Below are 24,366 nucleotides of genomic sequence, written 5' to 3'. Positions count from 1 at the left end.
GAAGATGGAGGAGGCCCAGCTGGGAATGGCCTCCCAACATGGAAGGGGTGCCCGTCGCACCCTGACCCCCCTGATGTACCGGATCCTGGCGGTGGCATATCCTGAGTTGGATGGGCGCTTGAGGGCATCACAGCAGCCACAAGGGAGTGAGTAAACTCTCATTCAGCTGACTCTGCGTGCTTGACGAGGTGTCTGAGTGGGAGAGGTGGGCTCCCCTAGGCCAGGGCAGAGGTGCAAAGGTAGATCCATTGATTTGCAGCCTCATTCCCATCCAACCCCAAAGGTGGTATTTGCCCTGTACACCTAGTCAGGCTCCTATGGGTTCCAGCTGTGTATGAAATGGTTCTCGACAGAGTCCCCCATGGGCATGTGCTTTTCCCCTGCTCTTTTAGTGCATGGCTTAGTGCATAGGGCTGCTCCCTGTGTGTGGTGTCCGCCAACGGTAGTGGTGTTGCAGGCATTGACGATGTGTCTCTTGTGTCTTTCACCCCTTTTTGTTTTGTCACCCTGTCCTTGTGTGCATTAGCATCATCTAGCGGAGGAGCAGTGGCACCAGAGCAGGAGGGAGCTGCATCCCACATGGCCCTGGAGGGTGAAGTAACGGAATCCGAAGGCACCAGTGGGACGGAGGGAGAGGGGAGCTCCACGACGGGGACAGGAGGAGACACCAGCGACAGCGACTCCTCCTCTGATGGGAGCTCCCTTGCGGTGGCTGGCACCTCTGTGCCCACCGCATCAACAGGTAGAGCTGCCAACCCCTACCAGCACCGCCCTCCCAGCAGCCCCTCGTCGAATTTCCCGTGCCTTCATCCCAGGCACCTCAGCCCCTGCCCCAGTAAGCCCTGCTGCCCTCAGTGCGGAGGCTATTGACCTCTTGAGAACTCTCACTGTTGGGCAAACAACCATTTTGAATGCCATCCAGGGTGTTGAGAGGCATTTGCAGCAAACAAATGCATACCTGGATGGCATTCATTCTGGTGTGGCGGGCTAACAGAGAGCATTTCAGGCTCTGACCTCAGCACTGATGGCAGCCATTGTCCCTGTGTCCAGCCTCCCCCTCCAACTTCCTCCACCCAGACCCAATCCCCTGCAGCTCAGCCTATCCCAAGCACATCATCAGACCAGCATGCACACTCATCAACACACAAGAGTGGACATGGCAAACATAAGCACCACACATCCCACAGGCACTCACACAAGCACAATCCCCATGCAGATCCACCAACATCCACTGCCTCCACTGTGTCCCCATCCTCCACGTCCTCCTCCTCCCTCCCTGTCTCATCTCCACTCACACCTGCATGAACTACATCTTCATCCACCACCTCCATCACCAGCACGCCCATCACCACACACCGCTCACGTGCAATCACCACCCCCATTACCATTCACACATCCCCTGTGTCCTCTCCCAGTGTGTCTGTGAGCCCTCCTCCCAAAGTACACAGATGCAGGCACACACCCACCCAAAAGCCATCCACCTCAGAACAGCCTCCAGCCCATGCATCCTCACCCAAATTCAGCAGATGTACACCTCCTACAACCACTACCTCTTGATCCACTCCCAAACCCCCTCCATCTTCCCGTCCCAGTGTGTCTTAGAAACTCTTCTTGGCTAACATTGACCTCTTCCCTACACCTCCCCCCCGTCCTTCTCCTAGGGCCAGGCTGTCCAGGTCCCAGCCCAGCACCTCAGCCACCAAATCATCCAGCACAGTGGTCTCAGCAAGTCCGGTTACATCGCGGGTGGCACTCATCAAGGCTGCCAGTGTGCCACCTAGTGAGGCCAAGGAGCAGGCCATTCCACCACTTGCCAAGGTGAAGAAGGTGCCCACATGCCGGAGGGAGAAGCCGCACCAACCACCAAGCAAGGGCTCCTCCAAGCCAAAAGTGGACAGTGGCAAGGGACCAGCAGTGACATCAAAGGGGGGGAAGGGATACAAGCAAAGAGCAGGTCAGGAGAGGGCACGGAGGCTCCAGCTGAGGGACCAGTCACCCCTTCTGTCAACCAGAACATCAACCTGTATGGCGGTGGACACCGCCACCTGCACCACCACCTGCACCGCCACATGCACCGCCACCTGAATGTTTGCTGCCTCACCAACAGTCCCCAGCATCATCCCCAGTGGGCAGTTGTCCGAGGCTGCAGGAGACGTCCTGCTGTGTCCCTCCACAGGTGCAGACACATGCACCACCGCCAGCAGCTCCGCCACAGACACCGCTGCAACCACCGCCACCAGCCCCGTGACGTGTTCAGACAGTGCCACCACAGCTGACATGGCAATCATCTCCAGTGGCCAGCCGTCCGAGGCTGCAGGAGACGTCCTGGACCCTGCACAGCGTACATGAGGCACGACACCCAGCAATGTTTGTACCTGCAGGTGGCAGGCGAAGTTGCAGCAGGGTGGAGTGTGTCTCTGCCTCCATGGAGTATCATGCTACCTGTTCCCAGGCAATCTCATGGCACACACAACCAGGAGAAGGAATGGGACCTGCCACACTGCATGTGAAGCACTCTGGGCACAATGCCCCCTCCAGAACCAGTGGAGACTGACATCCACTTGAGAGACTGTGGCTTTGCACTCCCCAGGAAAAAGCAGTGGGCAAACCACCCACTGGAGAGACCTGTGAGACTGTGGCTTTGCAATCCCCAGGATAAAGCAGTGGGCAAACCACCCACTGGAGAGACTTGTGAGACTGTGGCTTTGCACTCCCCAGGATGAAGCAGTGGGCAAACCACCCACTGGAGAGACTCGTGAGACTGTGACTTTGCACTCCCCAGGATGAAGCAGTGGGCAAACCACCCACTGGAGAGACTTGTGAGACTGTGGCTTTGCATTCCCCAGGACCAATCAGTGGGCATGGAGACCCCTCGTGGAGCAGTGGCTTCGTCAGTTCATCCAGCTGAGGTGCTCCCCCCCCCCTTCCCCTGAGGTGCCTGTTTATTTTCCATCTGATGCCCCTGCAGTGTTCTCTCCGTTTTGAGTCAGGTATCTTGTGTGGGCTTCGCCCATGCATTTTGGGACACTGATCCGTGGACACTGATTTCATTCATATCCGGACTTGTGTAGTTGGTGTACATATTTGTATATACTGACACTTGAATTTGGCTTTGGTACTGCCCCGGAAAAGGTGGTGGATAGGCGTGTTGTAATACAGTGGACAGAACCTTGTCTTCCGCCTGTCTGTTAGCGGTTACTGTTGCGGTGTTTGTTTCTACCTCCGTGGCGGTCTGAGTGTTAAAGTGGCTGTCTATGTTGGCGGTTTCTGCCATGGTCGTGATTTCATTTTTTTTACCGCCAGCCTGTTGGCGGTATTATTGCTGCTTTAACACCAACCGCCAGGGTTGTAATGAGGGCCAATGTCTTTTACCTATGTGTTTTGGTTTGGAATGTAGTGGCTGTATGCCAGGTGCCACAGCAACCCTCCCAGACCTGTCAATGCAGGAGAGAGGAGACAACAAGGCCGCCATCTTGGGAGGGTTTTTGTCTCATTCGTCTAGACTGGCTGTGAAACCCTAGAGATGCGTTCCTTTCTAATGTGCTTACCTAAACTTTTATAGCACCAAACAAGCCACAAAGAGGCACTTTTGTGGCACTTAACCCAGAGAAGGAGGGCGTGAAAAGACTTAGGGGCAAAGGAAAGGGGGTAGCCATATATTTCTGTGTCTTAAACTTTTAAAGGAATTATTCCTCTACATTGGCAATACCAGCCTAACGTTGAAAAAATATTGACTGCATACAAAGAGAATAACAGAAGAGGCAGCTTAACTGCAAATGAATTATAGCTATTTTGTTAAGAATTGCACCTGCTTTGCTGCGCTATGAAATGGCAGAACCTGTATTACCAAGCACTGTATTTAAAAAACACAAGTTATTCCCTGACTGCCCCAACACACACTAGATAAAGAACCCTATGGGAGAGGATGTGATGTAAAGGCCAGAGATGCTGACCTTGGAGCTGGCAAATATGGTTGGAGTGTCGTCGCTGGCTCAACATCCTGGCATTCTGGGCAAATCACTTAGGCCCTCATTACAACCCTGGTGGTTGGTGGTAAAGCGGCAGTAAGACCGCCAACAGGCCGGCGGAAAATTTATTTAATCACGACCATGGCGGAAACCGCCAACCTAGACAGCCACTGTAACACTCCGACTGCCACGGCGGTACAAACAAACAGCATGGCGGTCACCGCCAACAGACAGTCGGAAGACAATGTACTGCCCACACCATTATGAAAGGCCAATCCGCCACCTTTTCCGGGGCGGATTCAACGTGAACAAAAACACGGCAGAAACAGGGAAAACGCTCACCTCTACACACCCCACGAGGAACCAGAACGCCATGGAGCCGGAACTCCAAATTCTACCTGCCATTGTCTTCCTGCTCCTCTACCAGGAGCACAACCAACAGTGGCGACCACCACGGTGAGTACTGCACCTACGACACAGGGGTGGGGGGAGGGAAAAGAGAGTGACACACACACGCAACACGCAACACCCCCACCCTCACCCACAACACCATACACACAAATACATGTTGAAACATTACATTTACACCCTCCTTCCCCCCTGGAAGAACGCAAGGACAAAAGGAAATGATTTGAACGATTGTAATCAGGAAAAATCCATAAGTCAAAAATATATGTACACTATTAAAAAATATGTACACCAAGATTTCAAGTCCATGTACTGCACCTACATAGTCCGTGGACCTCTGGGCCCAAAATGCATGGGCGAGGCACACACTCAATACCCGATCCAAACGGAGAGAACACTGCAGGGGCATCAGATCGAAATAAAACAGGCACCTCAGGGGGAAGGGAAGGGGGGGCACCTCAGCCGGATGAGTGCACGACGCCAGATCCACTAAGGTGGCTCCATGCCCATTGATGTATCCTGGGGAGTGCAAAGCCACAGTCTCTCAAGTCTCTCCAGTGGGTGGTTTGCCCACTGCTCTATCCTGGGGAGTGCAAAGCCACAGTCTCTCAAGTCTCTCCAGTGGGTGGATAACAGTCTCCACTGGTTCTGGAAGGGGCTTTGTGCCCAGAGTGCTTCATCCTGCCAAAGACTGAGGTAGTGGATGTGATACTCCACTGACGGTGGGCCAACATGGAAGCTGTCCAGGCCCCTGGAACTGACCACCAGCCACGTACGATTGACCACTGGGGATGGCAGCCATGTCTGCGGTGGTGCCACTGGCACAGGATGTGGCGTGGCCGCTGGCGGTGCTGGCGGCAGCCTCAGTAGCGGCAGTGCTTGTGGCGCTCATTGTGCAGCGGTGCTGGTGGGTGGCTCAGTGAGCGTGCTGCTGGTGGCGGTGTCCTGTGCAGCGGTGCTGGTGGGGGGCTCAGTGAGTGTGCTGCTGGCGGTGGTGTCCTGGGCAGCGGTGCTGGTGGGAGGCTCAGTGAACGTGCTGCTGGTGGCGGTGTCCTGGGCGGCGGTGCTGGTGGGGGGCTCAGTGAGCGTGCTGCTGACGACGGTGTCCTGAGCGGTGGTGTCCTAAGCGGCAGTGCATGTGGCGGTGCCGGTAGCGGTCTTGTCTGCTGTGCAGGTTGGCGGCGCCTTCCCTTTCCTTCTCTGGCCCCTCCCTACTTTGGATGGTGGCGCAGCTGTCTTACTACCCACAACTGCAGTCCTGTGAGAGCCCTTGGTGGCAGGTGTTTTGGTCTTCTCCCTCCGGGCTGTAACTTCTTTAGTTTTTGAGGTGGGGGAATGTCCTTGGCCTGGCTCCTTGGCACACTGGCTGCCCTCTGCTTGGTGCACTCCAGAAGCCAGTTACTGCTGGCACCACTGTTCCCGGTGATGTGGTCGCTGAGGTGCTGGGTTGGGACCTGGAAAGGCGGGCCCTAGGGGATGGAAAGGGGGCGGGGTGTAGGGAAGAGGTCAAGGTTTGACAGGAAATGTTTTTTAGACACACTGGGACGGGTAGATGGAGGGGGTTTGGGAGTGGAAGAAGAGGTAGTGGTTGTAGGAGGTGTTCGTTTACTGACTTTGGGTGAAGTTGCATGGGCTGGAGGCTGTCGTGAGATGGATGGCTGTTGGGTGGGTGTGTGACTGTGTTTGTGTAGTTTGGGAGGTGGGCTCACAGACACATTGGGAGAGGACACAGGGGATGTGTGAATGGTAGTGGGGGTGGTGAGTGCATGTGAGCGGTGTGTGGTGATGGGTGTGCTGGTGATGGACGTAGTGGCTGAAGATGTAGTGCATGCAGGTGTGAGTGGAGACGTGACAGGGAGAGAGGAGGGAGACGTGGAGGAGGGGGACACAGTGGAGGCAGTGCCTGTTGGTATGTCTGCATGTGTATGATGCTTGTGTGAGTGCCTGTGGGATGTGTGGTGCTTCTGTTTGCCAGAGCTACCCTTGTGTGTTGAGGTGTGTGCATGCTGGTCTGATGGTGTGCTTGGGATAGGCTGAGGTACTGGGGATTGGGTCTAGGTGGAGGAAGTTGGAGGGGGGAGGCTGGACACAGGGACAATGGCTGCCATCAGTGCTGAGGCCAGAGTCAGAAAAGCTCTCTGTTGGGCTGCCTGACCAGAATGAATGCCCTTGAGGTATGCATTTGTCTGTTGCAACTGCCTCTCTACACCCTGGGTATCATTCAGAATGGTAGACTGCCCAAGAGTGAGGGATCTGAGGAGGTCAATGGCCTCCTCACTGAGGGCAGCAGGGCTGACAGGGGCAGGGGCTGAGGTGCCTGGGGCTGAGGAGATGCCCACCCTCCTGGATGAGCGGCCACGGGACACACGCTGAGGGGCTGCTGGGGGGGCGGTGCTGGTGGGGGGGGTGGCGGCTGTACCTGTAGATGCAGTGGGCACAGAGGGGCCAGCCACCGCAAGGGAGCTCCCATCACAGGAGGAGTCGGTGTCGCTGGTCTCAGCTCCTGTCCCCGCCGTGGAGCTCCCCTCGCCCTCCATCCCACTGGTGAATTCGGAGTCCGTAGTCTTGCCCTCCAGGGCCATGTAGGATGCAGCTCCCTCCTGCTCCGGTGGCACTGCTCCTCCGCGTGATGATGCTAATGCACAAAAGAACAGGGAGACCACAAAAAGGGGGGGGGGAGAAAGTAGAAAGACATGTTCAGTGCAGGCAATACCTCTACTGTTGGCGGACACTACAGACACAGCAGCCCTCTGCACTATGCCATACACTTAGAGTTCCCTAATTAATCACAGGACCATGGGGTACAAGGCCTATGCCCAATTGCTGCACACATGGAAGTCACAGGAGCCTGACTAGGGGTAGATGGCTCTTAACACTGGTGGGGTGGGGTGCCACATAGCCTGCCTCACGAAGGGACCTTGCCTGTAAAACTCGCCCTGGCCTAGGGTAACCCATTGCCCACCTCCCCCACCCAGACACCTCCCATGTGCGCTGAATCAGCTGAATGAGAGTGTACTCACCCCCTTGTGGCTGCTGTGATGCCCTCAAGTGCCCATCCTACTCTGGATACACCACCGACAGGATCCGGAACATCAGGGGGGCATGGTGCGACGGGCACCCCTCCCACACCCCAGCTGGGCCTCCGCCGTCTTCTTTCTCCAGCGGCGAATGTCCTCCCATCTTTTCCGGCAGTTGGTGCTCCTTCTGTGGTGGACCTTCAGGGTCCGGACTTCCTTGGCGATGGCACACCAAATATCCTTCTTCTGGTAGGTGCTGACCTACAGGAATAGTGCAGGGGAAAAGGAGAAAATATAACCGTCCGGACCGTCACAGTCATTGGCCCACGTTCCCACCCTTGCCCTGACGCACATACACTCACCGTCGTTTCATGCATGCCTCATTCCCCCCCCATCTCCCATCCACACCACTCTAAACAGGCATTTCCCATACAGTACTCACCTGTTTGTCTGGAGGACCGTAGAGTAGCGTGTACTGGGGAGGACCCCATCCACTAGTTTGTCCAACTCCTCCGATGTGAAGGCAGGGGCCCTTTCCCCAGACACTGTAGCCATTGTCGCTTCCAGACTGTGGTCACAACAGCACTTGCAGTGTAGGTCCTCTCCTGTCGAAGATCAGGTATCAAGTGAGTGAACAGACAGAAAATGCCGGTCACGTCCACGGCGGTGCGTGCCTTCACCGCCGACGTACATCGTCATTTGGCTCCTGGGACCCAAAGGATCCAATGTTAACCAATGCAAGATTGTGCCGCGGTCTTCGACCACCTATCGCGACAGTGTACAACGCCAGCGCATGTTACCTCATATCCCATTGTCCCACCCTACAGGTCAGGCAACCACCATTTCAGGGGGCCACATGGCATTCATTTTAAATGCGTCACACATATCTAGGCCTTGCATACACACTAAGACAGGCTCATAGCGGATTGACAAGTGTGTTCAATAAAGTTGTGTTTTCGTACCTCAGTGTTGGCTGACCCTTTGCTTGCTGTTCTCATCCATAGAGCACTTCCGCTAGGGCAGGTGAGGAGATGGCGGCATCCTCCAGTGTACAGACCGCTGGTGGACCTGTCGACAATGGAAGAGCAACATGTAATAGTGACCTACAGACTTGATCGTGCCACAATCCAGGAACTGTGTGCCCAGTTGGAGCCAGACCTGATGTCAGCTATCTGCCATCCCACAGGTATCCCTCCCTCTAGTGCAGGTCCTGTCAGTACTCCATTTCCTGGCAAGTGGGTCTTTTCAAACTACAGTGGCCATAGCATCAGGGATGTCCCAGCCAATGTTCCCTCTAATTTTTTTCCACTGGGTGCGGCAGTGTGCGGTCTCTGTGTGCTGCAGCCAAGGATACGTGCGACAAGAAATTGACCATTCACGCACGCACAGCGCATTACTAGCCAAGATCTTTGGCATTAGCCTCTCCATACCACTAAAGCAAAAAAGGGATATCATTGCTCCATGCAATAGGGCATCAAGGCAGTTTTGTGACCTGGTTGCACACCCCAAGGACATGACCTGTTAGGGGAGCACGTATATTGCTCTAAAAGGCTTATTTAGGCTTAGAAAGTGATAACGCATATAAACTACCACAAAGTATAGGAATGGTGGAACATTTGATAACAGCACATTCTCTACTGTTCTGAAGCATTTCCTAGCTCATTAACCATTAATTTCCAAGACAAATATCACTTGCTCGCTTGTATGCTAAAGTACGCCAAATGATGTTTAAAACACTCCCCGCGGCATTTAAACGCTGTTTTCATTGACTTCAATCCAGATTCAAATATGAGCATTATCTGCCTTAGGGGAGCACGTATATCACTCTAAAAGGCTTATTTAGGCTTAGACAGTGATAACGCATATAAACTACCACAAAGTATAGGAATGGTGGAACATTTGATAACAGCACAACGTGCGCGCTTGCCAAAGGGGCCTGCGCAATGGGGGAAGGAATGGCGCGCGCGCCTTACAGGGAACATAGGTCCCAGCCTATGTTCTCAAACGTGTTGTCCAGAGTGTTGTCTGCCCTGCTGAAACACATGCACAGCTACATCGTGTTCCCTCAGGTGGAGGATTTGCCTACAGTGAAAGGTGACTTCTATGCTCTGGGACATATCCCCAACATCATAAGTGCCATTGATGGGAAACATGTGGTATTGGTCCCCCCCGCAGGAGTGAACGGGTGTACAGAAACCGGAAGAGTTACCTTTAAATGAATGTGCAGATGGTGTGTTTGGCCGACCAGTACATCTCCCATGTGAATGCCAAGTTTCCTGGCTCAGTGCATGACGCTTACATTCTAAGGAATAGCAGCATCCCTTATGTGATGGAGCAACTCCAGAGTCACCGTGTGTGGCTATTAGGTGAGGACAGGAACTCTATACAGTGTGAATAGTTGTCTGGGTCTGGGGATGTCCCTAAGGGTTAGTGTGTGTCTAACAGTTGTTCCTCGACATTGGCAGGTGACTCTTGGTACCCCAACCTGTCATGGCTACTGACCCCAGTGAGGAATCCCAGGACAAGGGCAGAGGAACCCTACAATGAGGCACATGAGCGAACTAGGAGGGTTATAGAGAGGACCTTCGGGTTCCTGAAGGCCAGGTTCAGGTGCCTCTGTATGACAGGTGGTTCCCTATACTACTCACCAAAGAAGGTGTGCTAGATCATCGTGGCCTGCTGTATGCTGCACAACTTGGCTTTGCGACAACAGGTGCCTTTTCTGCAGGAGGAATGTCCTGAAGGAGGTGTTGTGGCAGCTGTGGAGCCTGTGGACAGTGAAGAAGAGGAGACAGAAGAAGAGGACATAGACAACAGAAACACCATGATCCATCAATACTTCCACTGCCTCCCACATCTGATACACTTGTTCTAACCCTCATCTGTCTGTCACTTTCTCCCAGTGTATGGACCCTGATTTGTCACTTTCCCTTTCGATTTCACAGATGTGGGTCCCGCTGTGTGACCTCTGCTATGTTTCCTCATGGACTAGAGCTGTGTGGTGTGACATAGGTATGTTGACAATGCAATGGACATTGCTATTTCCCTCAGTTACTGCAAATACACATTTGTGAAAGCACAGACTGACTCCAGATTGTTTTGTGATTTAAGGGTGTTTATTTAAGTGCAAAGTAGTGGAGGGTGTTGTAAAATGGTCAGGGGTGATGGTGGAGGAATGTCCATGGCAGAGTCCAGTCTATTAGTCTCACAGGTGCATTGTCCGAAGGGGCATAGGAAGTGGAGCTGGGGCAGTTTAAGTATGGACAGGCTGACAAAGTGGGACAGAAGGATGACAATCAGGGTGGTCTCATTTCTTGGGGGGGATCTTGGCATTGTTCTCTGCCTTTGTCCTGGATCTCAGGGACCGCTTGTGGGGTGGTTCTCCATCTGCAGGGGGTGGGGGTGCTGGTGTCGTGGTCCTGTGGCGGTGCCTCCTGTCCACTATCGCCGGCGGAGGTGGTGGGCAGTTCATTGTCCAGGCTAGTGTCAGGTGCCCCTTGTTGTGCCACAGTGTCCCTCCTGGTGTTGACAAGTTCCTTCAGCACCCCTACAATGGTGCCCAGAGTGGTATTGATGGATTTGAGTTCCTCACTGAACCCCAAATACTGTTCCTCCTGCAGCCGCTGGGTCTCCTAAAACTTGGCCAGTACCGTTGCCATTGTCTCCTGGGAATGATGGTAGGCTCCCATGATGTTGGAGAGGGCCTCGTGGAGAGGGGGTTCCCTGGGCCTGTCCTCCCCCTGTCGCACAGCAGCATTCCCAGTTCTTCTGTTTTCCTGGGCCTCTGTCTCCTGAACCGTGTGCCCACTACCACTGCCCCCTGGTCCTTGCAGTTCTTGGGGTGGTGGGTTAGCTTGGGTTCCCTGCAGTGGTGGACACACTGCTGCTTGATGTGTCCTGGGGACAGAGCTATGGGCCCGCTGGGTGGGTGCTGTGCTGGTGTTTCCTGTGGGGAGAGGCTCTGTGGTGGCCTGTGCCAGTGTGAGGGGAACCGACTGTCCCGAGGTCCCAGATGGGCCGGGTCGGTCATCTAGATCCAGTTGGACAGGGCTGCTGTCATCACTGTGGGCCTCTTCTGTGGGTCGAGTGGACATGTCTGGAACCTCCTTACCGATGACATTGGGTAGGGGTCCTGCAGGGGTGTAAAGGCATGATTATTGCATCTGTGTGTGCCATGGTGTGCAATGGGTGGGTGACCCTGTACCCCAGTGCTTCCATTCCTGTGTAGGACCTTGTGTGATAATTGTTTAGGGGTATGTGTGGGTATGTGTAGTGGCCATGCATTGGTGATGTGTGTCCATGCTTTGTTGTTGCATGCAGGGCCTGGTGTTGGGATGTGTGCTCTGTGATAGTGGGACATCTGTGAGGAGTTGGAGTGATGGGGGTGAGGGTGACGGTGAGGGTATGTGATAGCATGCAGGTAGGGTGGGGGATGTAATAGTTAAGATTTGCCTTACCAGAGTCCATTCCCCCTGCTACTCCTGTGAGTCCCTCAGGATGCAGTATAGCCAAGACCTGCTCCTCCCATGTTGTTAGTTGTGGGGGAGGAGGTGGGGGTCTGCCGCCAGTCCCCTGAACCGCAATGTGGTGTCTTGAGACCACAGAACGCACCTTCCCCCGTAGGTCGTTCCACCTCTTCCTGATGTCATCCCGTGTTCTTGGATGCTGTCCCACTGCGTTGACCCTGTCCACGATTCTGCGCCATAGCTCCATCTTCCTAGCTATGGTGGTGTGCTGAACCTGTGATCCGAATAGCTGTGGCTCTACCCGGATGATTTCCTCCACCATGACCCTGAGCTCCTCCTCAGAAAACCTGTGGTGTCTTTGCGGTGCCATGGGGTGGTGTGGGTGATGTGTGAGGTGGTGTGTGTTGTGATGTGTGGGGTGATGTTTAGGGGTGTGTGGTGTTTTGTGCGTGGATGTGTATGTGTGATGGTGTTGTGTGCCTCTGAATGCTGGTGTTGTCTTTGCTGTGCTGTCTCTCTGGCCTTCGTCAAAATGTTTGGTAGTAAGGGTTTGTGGGTAATGTGAGTGTGTGTTTTATATTGGATTGGGTGTGTGGGAGTGGTGTGTGTATGTGTATCAGGTGTGTGTATTTGGAATTGTCCAATGTGGTAGTGTTTTGAAGATGTGTATTTTGAGCGCCGCGGTGTGTACCGCAAATGGAATACCGCGGTTGAAAGACCACTGCGTGGATTCGTGGGTCGTGATAGTGTGGGCGTATTCCTGTTGGCCTGACGGTGTTGGTTTTGCTATCGTCAGTTTATCGCTGACCTTTGGTGTGGCGGACTTGTGTGGGTGTCTAGATTTTGGCGGATTCCAAGCTGTGGATCGTAATACCTGTGGCGAAATTCCGCGGCCACAGCGGTGTGTTGGCGGTCTTCTGCACAGCGGTAAGCGGCATTTACCGCCAATGTTGTAATGAAGGCCTTAATCTCCCCTTACTACCAAAAATGAATGTGTTCTTGTGTAATGTAACTGGTGTTCATGTAAAGCACTGTAATACCTTTGTATTGAGTTTGCGCTAACTGAACTCTGTTTGAAGAGGTACAATTTATATCCAAAGGCTAGATGTTATTTGCTACTAAGCTTGAGGCTGTGGAGAACGTGGGTCTGGAGTCACAACTCCTTTTCCACCATTTTGGAGACAACAACTTTTGCCATTTTCTTGCCTAGAACTAACCTATATGCTTGGTTGGTGACCCTCTAGAGGTTATAAAGCGTATGTGCTATCGCCTAGTGTTAAGCACTGCTAAAGTCAGTTGGTTAATGCACCCACTGCAGAGGTTTTGACAGAATGAGAATGTCACAGATTACAATCGTGCTATAGCTTTTTCACCTCTTCATTACTGCAAGGTCAATGCTCATGAATTATAGCAATTTTGTTAAGAATGGCACCGCTTTGCAGCGCTATGAAATGGCAGAACATTTACTACCAAGTGCTATATAAAAAAAAAAGTTACTCTCAGACTGCCCCAACATGCACCAGACATGAAACCCTAGGGGAGAGGATGTGGTGTAAGGGACAGAGCTGCCTACTTCAAAGCTGGGGACCTGGTTCGAGTCTCGGTGCCGGCTCAACATCCTGTGATTCTGGGCAAATCACTTAATCTCCCCTTGCTACCAAAACTAAATGTGTTGTTGTGTAATCTAACTGGTGCTCATGTAAAGCACTGTAATATCTGTGTATTGAGTTCAGGCTATATAAAACTGCACAATAAAGGAAGTGCTCTAATACCTTTGTGTCGAGTTTGCGCTATATAAACCTGCAAAAAAAATAAGAATAATCACAACATAGCTTCTTCATCTCTGCAAGGTCGATGCAAATGAATTATAGCAACTTTACTAAGAATGGCACCTACTTTGCAGCATTATGAAATGCAGAACCAGTATCAACCGGTATCAAGTGCTGTATATAAAAAAACGAGTTATTCCCAGACTGCCCCAACACAGCAGACAAAGAACCCTAGGGGAGAGGATGTAGCGTAAGGGCCAGAAGAGCAGACTTTAGAGCTGGGGAACAAGGTTTGAGTCTTGTCGCCGTCTCAACATCCTGTGATTCTGGGCAAATCGCTTCTTACCAAAAATTAATGTGTTCTTCTGCAATGTAAATGGGGCTCATGTAAAGCACTGTAATACTTTTGTATTGGGTTTGCACTATAGAAAAGTGCAAAATAAATAAATAAAAAAGCTCTCCAATATCTTTGTGTCGAGTTTGCACTACATAAAACAGCAACAAAAAAAAGGAACAAAGACCCGCAGACATCACAAATAAAAAGCAAAATGCCCCAAACCAAGGAATACGAAAAAGCAACATACCACCATGAGTGACACAACGAGGCAAAACAAAAAATAGAGCGCCAACACAAAGCTACCTGGCCAATGGTGCAATTATCCATGTAACAGGGTCAGTCTCCAAGGCAGTAACTGAACAGTCTCAAGACGGGACTGTAATGTAAAAATCGCTGCACCACAGATGCTTCTTTTTCTTCTTTATTCTTCAGATAAGAAATACACATCCAACCCTGGCAGGTCTTATCAACAACTGCCTGCCTTACAATCTAATCATAACATTCCAGTTTCCTCCCAGTTGCTAAGCAGCCCACTAAGATTCCTTTGAATAGAATACAACATATCTCCCTTCTTACAATAACAAAATGATCTAAAAACAACAAGAAAAAAACAATAAATAACATAAACTAACACAAGAAAACACGTAAACACAACTACTCTGTATAATAATCTTTCATATATTCTGGTTTCTTGAATACTCTCTGTGACCTTCTCACCCCTCTTGACTCCTCGACACCACGGCCACACCCAACCTGCTTCTTCCACTCAGCTACTTCCATTTCACTGCATCTGACAACATCAGCCATATTCCATCTTTTACTGTCGCTTAAAACCACACTATAACACTTCACTCCCCCAACCATTTTTGGTTCTGACCACTTTGACAAACCCTTCCTGCCACCATGCCATACTCTTTCTTAAAGAAAAAAAAAAAGACGCGCTACCTCCACAACTCGGTCAACTTGACAAACCGAGTTCGGAATCCATCACAAAATCCACCATTCAATTTATGGTCATTAAGATCACCGCTTTCTCGCACCACCAGTCACAGTACACCGCTGCCAGGGTTGGTCCACGTCTTATTCCTTATGATCCCATCCTCGTCGCCACTGTAAAGAAATCGCTGCACCACAGATGCTTCTTTTTCTTCTTTATTCTTCAGATAAGAAATACACATCCAACCCTGGCAGGTCTTATCACCAACTGCCTGCCTTACAATCTAATCATAACATTACAGTTTCCTCCCAGTTGCTAAGCAGCCCACTAAGATTCCTTTGAATAGAATACAACAGGGACAAACATAAAGAATTTACCAACGACATCCAAAGGATTTTTGAAAGGCAGGCCCAGGAACAAATGACAGTGATGTGTGTGAGGTGGGTGTGGCTAAAGCTTGTGCACTGCCATACTCAACCTAAAAAGAGGAGCAGCATTTCTCACTGAATTTGCCATCTGGTAGGGAGTTATGGTTCCCCCCAGATTGACTTAAAACTAGCAACCATTCAGAGGTAAGGTGCCCTGGAAAGGTCTTGGGTATTATCTAAGAATAATAACCTTCTGCTTATACTGGAAATGGGTTCCTGTTTTCTTGTCTGAATTGGAGGGGAGGCTAGAACCCAAGGAGTGTAGAGCAGTGCCCAATGGAGCTGGGAACTGGGCACTCCCTGCCAGCACCCCTCCGCCCCACCTTTATGTATAGGGAAAAAAGAGGCAGATCCTTCTTTGTATGAACAAAACAGCTCAAATGCTAACTCCATCACAGAAAACTGTCAAATCTTAAACAAAAGCGAGGGAGTGAAGGAATAAGACATGAAGGAGAAGGATCAGAGACGTGCAAAAAAATACACTAAATCAACAAAGGCACAAGAAAGATGGGACCATAATTCAATTGGAAATAGGAGGCACTGTTACAGAAACATCTTGTTAATAAAAAATTAACATCAATTGCTAGGAAAATTAAAATTGGAACTTAAGGAGAGGAAATAACTGTGGTTTAAGGCGTTCTGTCAAAGAATGTCTCTCATCTTGTTTCTAGCTGTGACACTGTGGCAGAAGGATTGTTCTCAGCAGGAGCCACCACAAAAACCGAACGTTTACACTGGAGGCAGAGCAAACACTAAGCAAGAGCAGACCAAGCTCTACAGACAACTGCAGAAAACAGTCTCATTGGATACAAAGAGTGTCCATACTCCAGATCCACTAATAGAACAAGAACATGTTAAGGCCACAATGGGCCTGCTTTCAAAACCAATTATCTGTGCTTTACATAGAGGCGAGAAAGAACATCACGAATTAACAGGGGTTGAAATAAGCTTAAAATGGGATCAAATTCAACATCTTAAATAGTACTGTGTAATAAAAGAAAAACGGGCAATGCATACATTTTAGAAAAACGGGCAATGCATACATTTTAGAAAAACGAGCAATGCATACATTTTAGGCACACTTACGTGGGTCCTTTTTAAAAGTGCCAATTTATGAACTCCAAGAACAAAACAAAAAAAAGGGAGGATCAGGCAGCCATTGGAGGCAAGAAATAGCACCTCAATCAAGCCAGGAGAAGCGGACAGGCACAGAATTAACTCCAATTAATCTGTGCTTGATCGGTGCTCCACACAAGTGACCGGAAATTATGTTACGTCAGACCTGGCCAGTTAAGGGCGCTGTAAATGCGACTGATGGGAAGCCACCAAATTTTGAGTGATAGGCGGGATCTAACCCCTTTACTGTAAACAACAGAGTCTCACAAGTGATACGCATGCGCTAGTGCAGTGATTCCCAACCTTTTGACTTCTGTGGACCCCCCCATTTTATCATTACTGGTCATTGGGGACCCACACTGAATCATTATTGGAATCCGGGGACCCCCATTAAGTCATTACTGAAAGCCGGAACCCCAACCTAAACATCATTAATGATTTGAAGTGCAAAGCAATACACAAAAAATGCATTAACAAGCATTCATCAATATACAAAAATTATAACACATTTAATTTAAAAAACAAACAAATATAAATAAAAAATAATGTTAATATGAAGGTTAGACATTTTCTAAATTCAGTTGAAGCCACACATTGTCCATACTATATTCTGTTTGATGCACCTGCACTACTCCCACAAATCAATCTGAGGATACTAATTTAATTTGTAGCCTCCAATTTCAAATTCCTTGACATTCACAGTACATTTTAAAATGTTCAAGTGTACATTTAGCCACTTAATTTATAAACACTTTATTAATCTGTTAATAATATTTACTATTTGAAGCAGTCACAGACCACATGAGGAGACCTCGCGGACCTTTAGGGGGTCTCCGGACCACAGGTTGGGAAACACTGTGCTAGCGCATGCACTTGCAGGCTTAACCCTAAAAATCTGTTCTTTGCAGCAGGCATATTAATTCTGATCTCTCTCTCTCTATAACAGGAACATTGATCAGAAGAGTTATCTTGAAATTTTTAAGGGTGTCTGCACAGAAACTCTGCTGCAGGTGTTTTTAAAAAGTTAGCTATTTCTACATACAGCCCCTCTGAGGTCAGTGCCCTGCTCCAGGTCAGCACCAAGTGCAGCCACACCAATTGCACCGCCCTAAAGCCGGCCCTGGTAAATGGCAACAGCTATCCAGATACGAGTTATCCCGACAATAATAAACTGAGCTACTCATGCTGAGGAGTAGTAAGGCCAAATATTTTCAGCTGTTTGCAGAAGAGAAAAAAGTAGAGATATTAAGAAATAGTAGAGAAAGAGAGTTCAAAGCTTTAGTAGTAACCTATGGCAAAAGCCCATCTCCTAATCTACCACGTCAAAGTGTCTGAATCAGAAGGTCATGAGCAGACTATGAGCAACCTACCATTTGTGGGGAGCATTGATTAAAACGTCGCTGAAGCTAGCTAGGAGCAGCAGAGTTAAACATCATCATCACAGATATCACATATGCAAATTGATTAGAAGACATTTCACTTCTATATGGGAAGCCAGTAATTCTGTTGATTAACTGACATTTGAGATCCTTTGCATGCTCTTGAAAGAAGGTGTACTGCAGAAGTCTGAATACTAGGAAGCCATTATAGAATAAAATAGAGTAGGGGCGTGGCCAAGCAGCAAATGAAGTGAGATGGCGGGCTCTGGAGTGCTCAGCACATTTCGACCAAATTCTGCTTGCCATATCATGCATGTGGGGGAGGAGGCTGTCCCCCTGCTCCCCTGACAGCGAAGGGGACCACTCTGTGGTAGTTTGCGGTCGTAGCATGCAGGCATTGCACCAGCTGGAGAGATTGAGCCACTGCCGCATGGCTGCCTTAGATGGTGGCCAGCAACTGAGCACCTCTTGGCAGCACAGTGCAGGAGCACTGAGCCGAAACACCAAGGTAGCAGTGCTCCCGGAGGGCGAGGCCACTTCCTGGTAATTGGCAGTGGGGCTGAATAGGAACTAGGAGCCCTGTGCTGGTGGGGAGCCCCTTGAGAGGACAGAAGGGGGCTCCGATTCCAGCCCCGGAGGATTCGGGCCGCGACCGTGATGGCCAGCTGAAGAAGCTAAAGCGCTTCTGGTTGGCACCCCTGGCTTGCTCCTGGATGGATTGAGTGGGGGAGGCCCGCTGACCAGTTCCACCCCGTTGGACTGGAGGCCCGTGGTGTGGAAGTAAGGCGAAATGGGCCCTGCACCTGGAGGACTGTACAGTCGGGGAAAGTGGCCTGGGCAGGTGGCTGAGCAAGGCCGAGGGAGGGCTTGTACCTGCCCCCTCGCCTCCAACACTGTTCCTTGACTGGATCTGGACCTAGGGCACTGAGGTGACGTCTAAGGTGAGGGGGAGAACGGGTGCCAGATGACTGTTGTGTGGGGCCTGGTGTATAATGGCCCTTTAACGGAGCGGCAACTACCGGCGAGGCATCATAGTCCTTAACCCAGTGGCTCTTCCCCATGCCGGCACCTCACAATCACAAACAAGAGGGTTCTGCGTGTGCACTCCTGGTGGATGACTGTGCGGGACAAATGGAGAGCAGAGGTCTGTGGCCTATCTCGGGGGGGGCGATTCCTGGCAGTTTGTTCTCTTCCCCTATCTGGCGACCCGGGCCTTGGAGGCCTATACTACCTTAGTGCACTTGAGAGTCCAGGACATGTAACCCTAGTCATCATACTGTTGAGAAGTGCTTCAGCTCGTCTCCCTTCGCAGCATAAGCGTACCCCCCCTTGTGAACTACATTGCCCACCTTGAGCTTCGGGGCAATGCGCATTAGAATTGCATCCAACTGGAAGGGACAAAGTCGACTGAGTCCTGACTCAGTGCAATTTGGGGGAAAACAATGGGCAAAGACATAAGGAAATGGGACAGGGACCCCAGCGTCCTCCGGTCGACCGTGACTATTCAGAGCCCGAGCCGCCTGCGGTGGCAGCACCAGTGCCTCCCACCCCCCATGCTCCAAGATGTGTTACAAGCCATCGCAGCATTGCCCTGGAAGTTAAGATCAACACACTGCGGGCATGTTTATACCCCATTTGCACCAAATGTACATCATTATTTTGACTCAAATTCAGAGCAAAACTAACTCCATATTTATATTTTGACGTTAGACCAATCTAACGTCAAAATATTGGAGTTTGCACCATTTTTTAGATGCTTGAACCTACCTTGTGTCAATGAGATGCAAGGTAGGTGTTCCCATCTAAAGAATGGTGCTAACCCCATAACCCCATATTTATCCCTCGTGCTAAAATGATGCACCGGTGGAAGGAGGGGCTGAATAATGGTGCAAAGCTTGCTTTTATTTAACGCCTGGATCAGACCAGACGTTAAGGGACCTTCGGACCCATTTCCATGATTAAACACCATGGAATGGGTCCACAGGTGCCCTCTTCAAGCCCCAGGAACACCCTGTCCCACACCAGAGGTACACCAGGGGATGGGGGACCCCATCCCAGGTAAGAAGGGTAAGCATAGGTAAGTAATTTTTCATTTTTAATTAAAGTGCCATCAGGGGCCCAACTTGGGGCCCTATGCATTGCACAGGGTGCAATGGCCATGCCCAGGGGACACTGATCCCCTGTACTGGCCATTGGGGTGGTGGGCATGACTCCTGTCTTTTCACGAGTCCTGTGCTATGGGTAGTTTTGCATCAGAAAATGATGCTAGGCTGGTTAGAGTAAACTTTTTTGACTCTAACCAGCCTAACATCATTTTTTGGTGCAAAACCCCCTTCTCCCATACCGCCAGCCCCACCCGGCAAACTTAATTTATTTTTATTCTAGCCCACCCTTTGCACCGGCTTGCACCATTACATAAATATTGTGCCCGTCTGGTGCTTAGGAATGGCGCAAGCCAGTGCTAAATTTTTTGGTGCAAAACTGTGTAAGTGCAGTTTTGCACTAAAAAGTATAAATATGCCCCTGAGTATTGATCTGGCCAATTGCGCAACTACATCGGCGTCTGGCAGAGAGGGTCACTGTGACTGAGAGGGATCTTTCAGAGGTGACCCCTGTGGTGGCAGTAGCTGTAGCTGGCACAATCATGAACTCTATTGAGACTTGCTTAAAGACATTGGAGAACAGGTCAGAAGATGCCGAGAATAGGGCACACCGCAACAACATTTGAGTTGTGGGACTACTCAAAAAAAGTGAAGTCCCTGACATGGTGTGATATCTGGTGGGCTGGCTCCAATGAGAGGTGGCTCCTGAGGGCCTGTCCTCCTTTTTCACTCTAGAGCACAAGGTCCCCAACCGGCCTCCTCTGCCTTGAGCCCCTTCAAGACTGGTGGTGGCTTGCTTGCTTCATTTAAAAGATTTTGACCTTTTTTTGAAGCAGGCCCAATAAAGGATGAATCTGGTGGTGGAGAATCACAAGCTATTGATTTTCCCAGACTTCTCCATAGAGGTACAGCACCAGAGAACCACATTCACTGAGGTGAAGAGGAGGCTTCGGGAACTGTAGGTGGTGTAATCCATGCAGTTCCCTGCACGACTTCGAGTAGTCACGTCGATGGGAGTGCTGTTTTTTACCGTGCCTCAGGAGGTCTGGTCCTGGATGGAGCAACAACCTGGCCCGGGTCTGGGTGAGATACCCCAGGAATAGAAGAGGAAGCACTCCCTCGCTCTCACCAGAGAAGATCCCCAGCACTAACTAGACCCCCCACTGAGGAGGAAGCACAGAGAGAGCACCAACGGGTGGTTGCTGCGGTCGCCTCCTTAGGCAGATTGATGACTGTCCCTCCGTCCCCATCCCAGGGAGAGAGCGAGGAGAGAACTGACTCTGACAGTGAGTCCATTCCCTCAACGCATTCTAACATGGTCCTGACACTGGTCACCCCACGGACTGCTGATGAGCTCCTTTAACAAACTGATCGGGCTCTTCAATTGACCCGAAATGTGGGGCTTCGGGGGTTAGCGCCCTATATTATCTATTGTTACAAACCTACCTGTCCTGCACTGCAGATAGCCTGTTTATGTTTCTCTCATGTTCAGTTGTGCTGCTGGTTGGATGGGTGCCCGAGACACCTAGAGCCAGGCTCTGTGAACTGGCTTGACTACCACCTCCCCGCTACTATGTGCCTAAGTATTAGAAGGCATGACCATGTGTGACTGTTGTTGTTTTTTTTAAAGTTTGGAAAAATGGACTACTCCACTTGTCCTGGGGATTCGCAGTTGGAGAATTTTTGTTTTAGTTGATAAGGGGATTGCATCATGTTGTGCCTACTTACCGAATGCCAGAGCAGCTGTGTAGGGGAGGCTCCCACTGGGGGTGGGATCAACGCATCAGCAACCGCCCATACACTATATATCACATTACCAATGGCTAACATGATGGATTACAAATTTTTGACGTTGAACATTAAGGGGATGCACTCGATGTCCAAGCGCCTCAAGATATTTTCACATCTCACTAGAAGAGGGATTCACATTATTCTCCTTCAGGAGACCCACCTGGACACCAGAGATGGGCGTGCCCCACAAAGGAGATGGAGGGGTCAGGTCTATTGCACATCTTATTCAGCAAATGTGCAGGGGATCCTCATATGGATCAAACCCAGAGTGCTCTTCCAGCGAACTGCATCAATATAGATCCTTTGGGGTGATAAGTCATACTCATGGAGAGACTAGATGGGTGGGGCATCATTTTGGCGAGTACCTATGGTCCCAACACCAACCAACTGGGGATCCTGATGGCTCTTTCTGCCCAACCTGCCCCATACTTCACGGGAATGGTTCTGCTGGATGTGGGACTTCAATTGGATTTCTGACATGACCTTGGATAGATCACAGCCCTGTTACGGGACTCACTGATGATAAAGAGGGGTCTACGAACTCATGGCTGGTAGAGTGGGATGCTTTTAAAGCAGTGATTAGGGGGCAATGTATCTCAGCTGTTTCGGGAGTCCACAGTACGTTGCTACAAGACCTACAGAAAGCAGAGGAGTTGCAAGCGCTGTAGCAAAGGTGCCCAGATTACCCTTCAGATGGCAGTCATTGAGGCCAAAGAGAAAGTGGCGGTGGAAGTCGAGAGGCTGTGCTGCTACGATTACAAGACCTACGTGGCTTGCACCCATGCTGAGGGCAATCGCACAGGCTCCCTGCTGGCGTGGCTGATGAACCCGGCAAAGAGTGGTTCTGTCATAGTTGAGTTGCGCACACCCTCCGGTCATGCAGTCTACCAACAGGCTGAAATTAATCAGGACTTCTGTAATTACTACACAGACCCAGACAGAAGCACAAATGCCCTTCTATCATTTGAGGACTAGTTTTGACTTACCACAAGGACATTTTCTCCTCCACAGAGGAAAAACATGTTAAACAATCTGCTAAAGCAGGGCACCTATAAAGCAGCCAAGCATTAACCAGTCTATTAGAATAAAGAGTCCCCTGAGTGGTATAAGTTCGGGTTCCTCTACATTGAGTGCCCGACTGCATGTTTATCTGGTAACATGATTTTTATTTTGGCCTTGGTAGCACAGTAATTTAGCATGTTTGGAGGCCTAGGCTGATCCCCTACTTTGTGAAGTACAGGACTTGTTCTGTGAGCAGGATGAGTGCACCAAGTGCACCTTCATTATGGACATACGGTTACTGTCACTCCACTTGAAATAACTCATAAAGCTGTGTGGTCAGACCTTTCTAATGAGTCAATGAGAGTGTGGCCTACTGGCACTCATGTGTAAAGTTCCACTGTCATATGAATACTTACAACCTTGCACTCATATTCTGCATGTATGTTCTGTGAATGTGTGTGTGAAGTGTGGGTGTAGCCACAATACAGTAGGGAGACTGTGTGTATGAAGCCAATTGGATCATTTAAATATGGTCCTAGCTTGCCAATGCACCAGATAGAGGATGATGACAGCTTCCACAGACAGTGCATGTTAATGGCTAGCCATTTTGTGGCTAGAAGAAGGAGATCCAGACACAAAAGTGGGGAGGATGAAGACAGGGCTACCTTTAGAAATTACATGGAGACATTAATTTGCAAGGGGCTGGTGTTTAGTTCTTACAGAGCACTACTATTTGGTGGGTGGTAGGGAGAAAGAGTCAGACTGAAACTTCTGTTGCTCTTGTGAGGACGTTTCTGGGTCAGGTGTGACCTTCTGTCTTTCGATGTTTACTGTTTCACAGAAGCTGATGACAGTCAGGTGCTTGTTGAAATTCTTGCATGTGTACTGGAGTTATGGGTGTTCCAGTTTAGAGATTGCCCCGGTGTTATCTGTCATCAAAAGCATCAATTTACACAAAAGGTGTGTCAGGAGAGCAGCCTAAGAAGGACACTAGAAAGAGAACCACCCAAAACCAATTCTAAAATTTGGGACTGTGGGTTACAATTGAGATCCAATTTCAATACTTCATGTTTATTGCAGGTTCCTCATGAAGAAGGAAAGGTGCACTCCTCACAGTACTCAAATGACTGCTGTGTGGCCTGAGTTTGTTTCTGCCTGACAGCCAAGAACTGGTGTCCACCTGACAGCCAAGGACTGGTGTCTGCCTGAGAACCAAGAGGTGATAGGATATCACCTGAAGTCTACACATTTTGCTGGAGGATCTAAGGGTCTGCCTAATGCCTAGGAGCCTGCCTGCTGAGAGATGGAAGGAGCCCTACAGGTTCTTCAGTAGGAGAGACTGGCCAGAGATAAAAGACCAGCATGTTCCTAGTCAAAAGGACAAATGAGGTTGGAAAATAAAGCCAGGAGAGGCATATTAAAAAGATGGTCTGGGTGGAAACTGCTTTAACTGTCTTGAGGTTTGCGTAGCCTAATCAGGGTTAAGCTGCTGTGAGGTTTTTCTGGCCCAATCAGGAATACAACTGCCATGTTGTTCTCCTGCCCCAATCTGGCTATAACTGCCTTGAGGTTCACCCTCCCGGATTAGGACTACAACTGCTGGGATGTTCACCTGGCCATATCACTGTTGCAACTGCTATGGGCTA

Source organism: Pleurodeles waltl, chromosome 4_2 (assembly GCF_031143425.1).
Source record: "Pleurodeles waltl isolate 20211129_DDA chromosome 4_2, aPleWal1.hap1.20221129, whole genome shotgun sequence".
NCBI lineage: Eukaryota > Metazoa > Chordata > Amphibia > Caudata > Salamandridae > Pleurodeles > Pleurodeles waltl.
The sequence above is the reverse complement of the archived record's forward strand: the minus strand, read 5'-3'. Positions refer to the sequence as shown.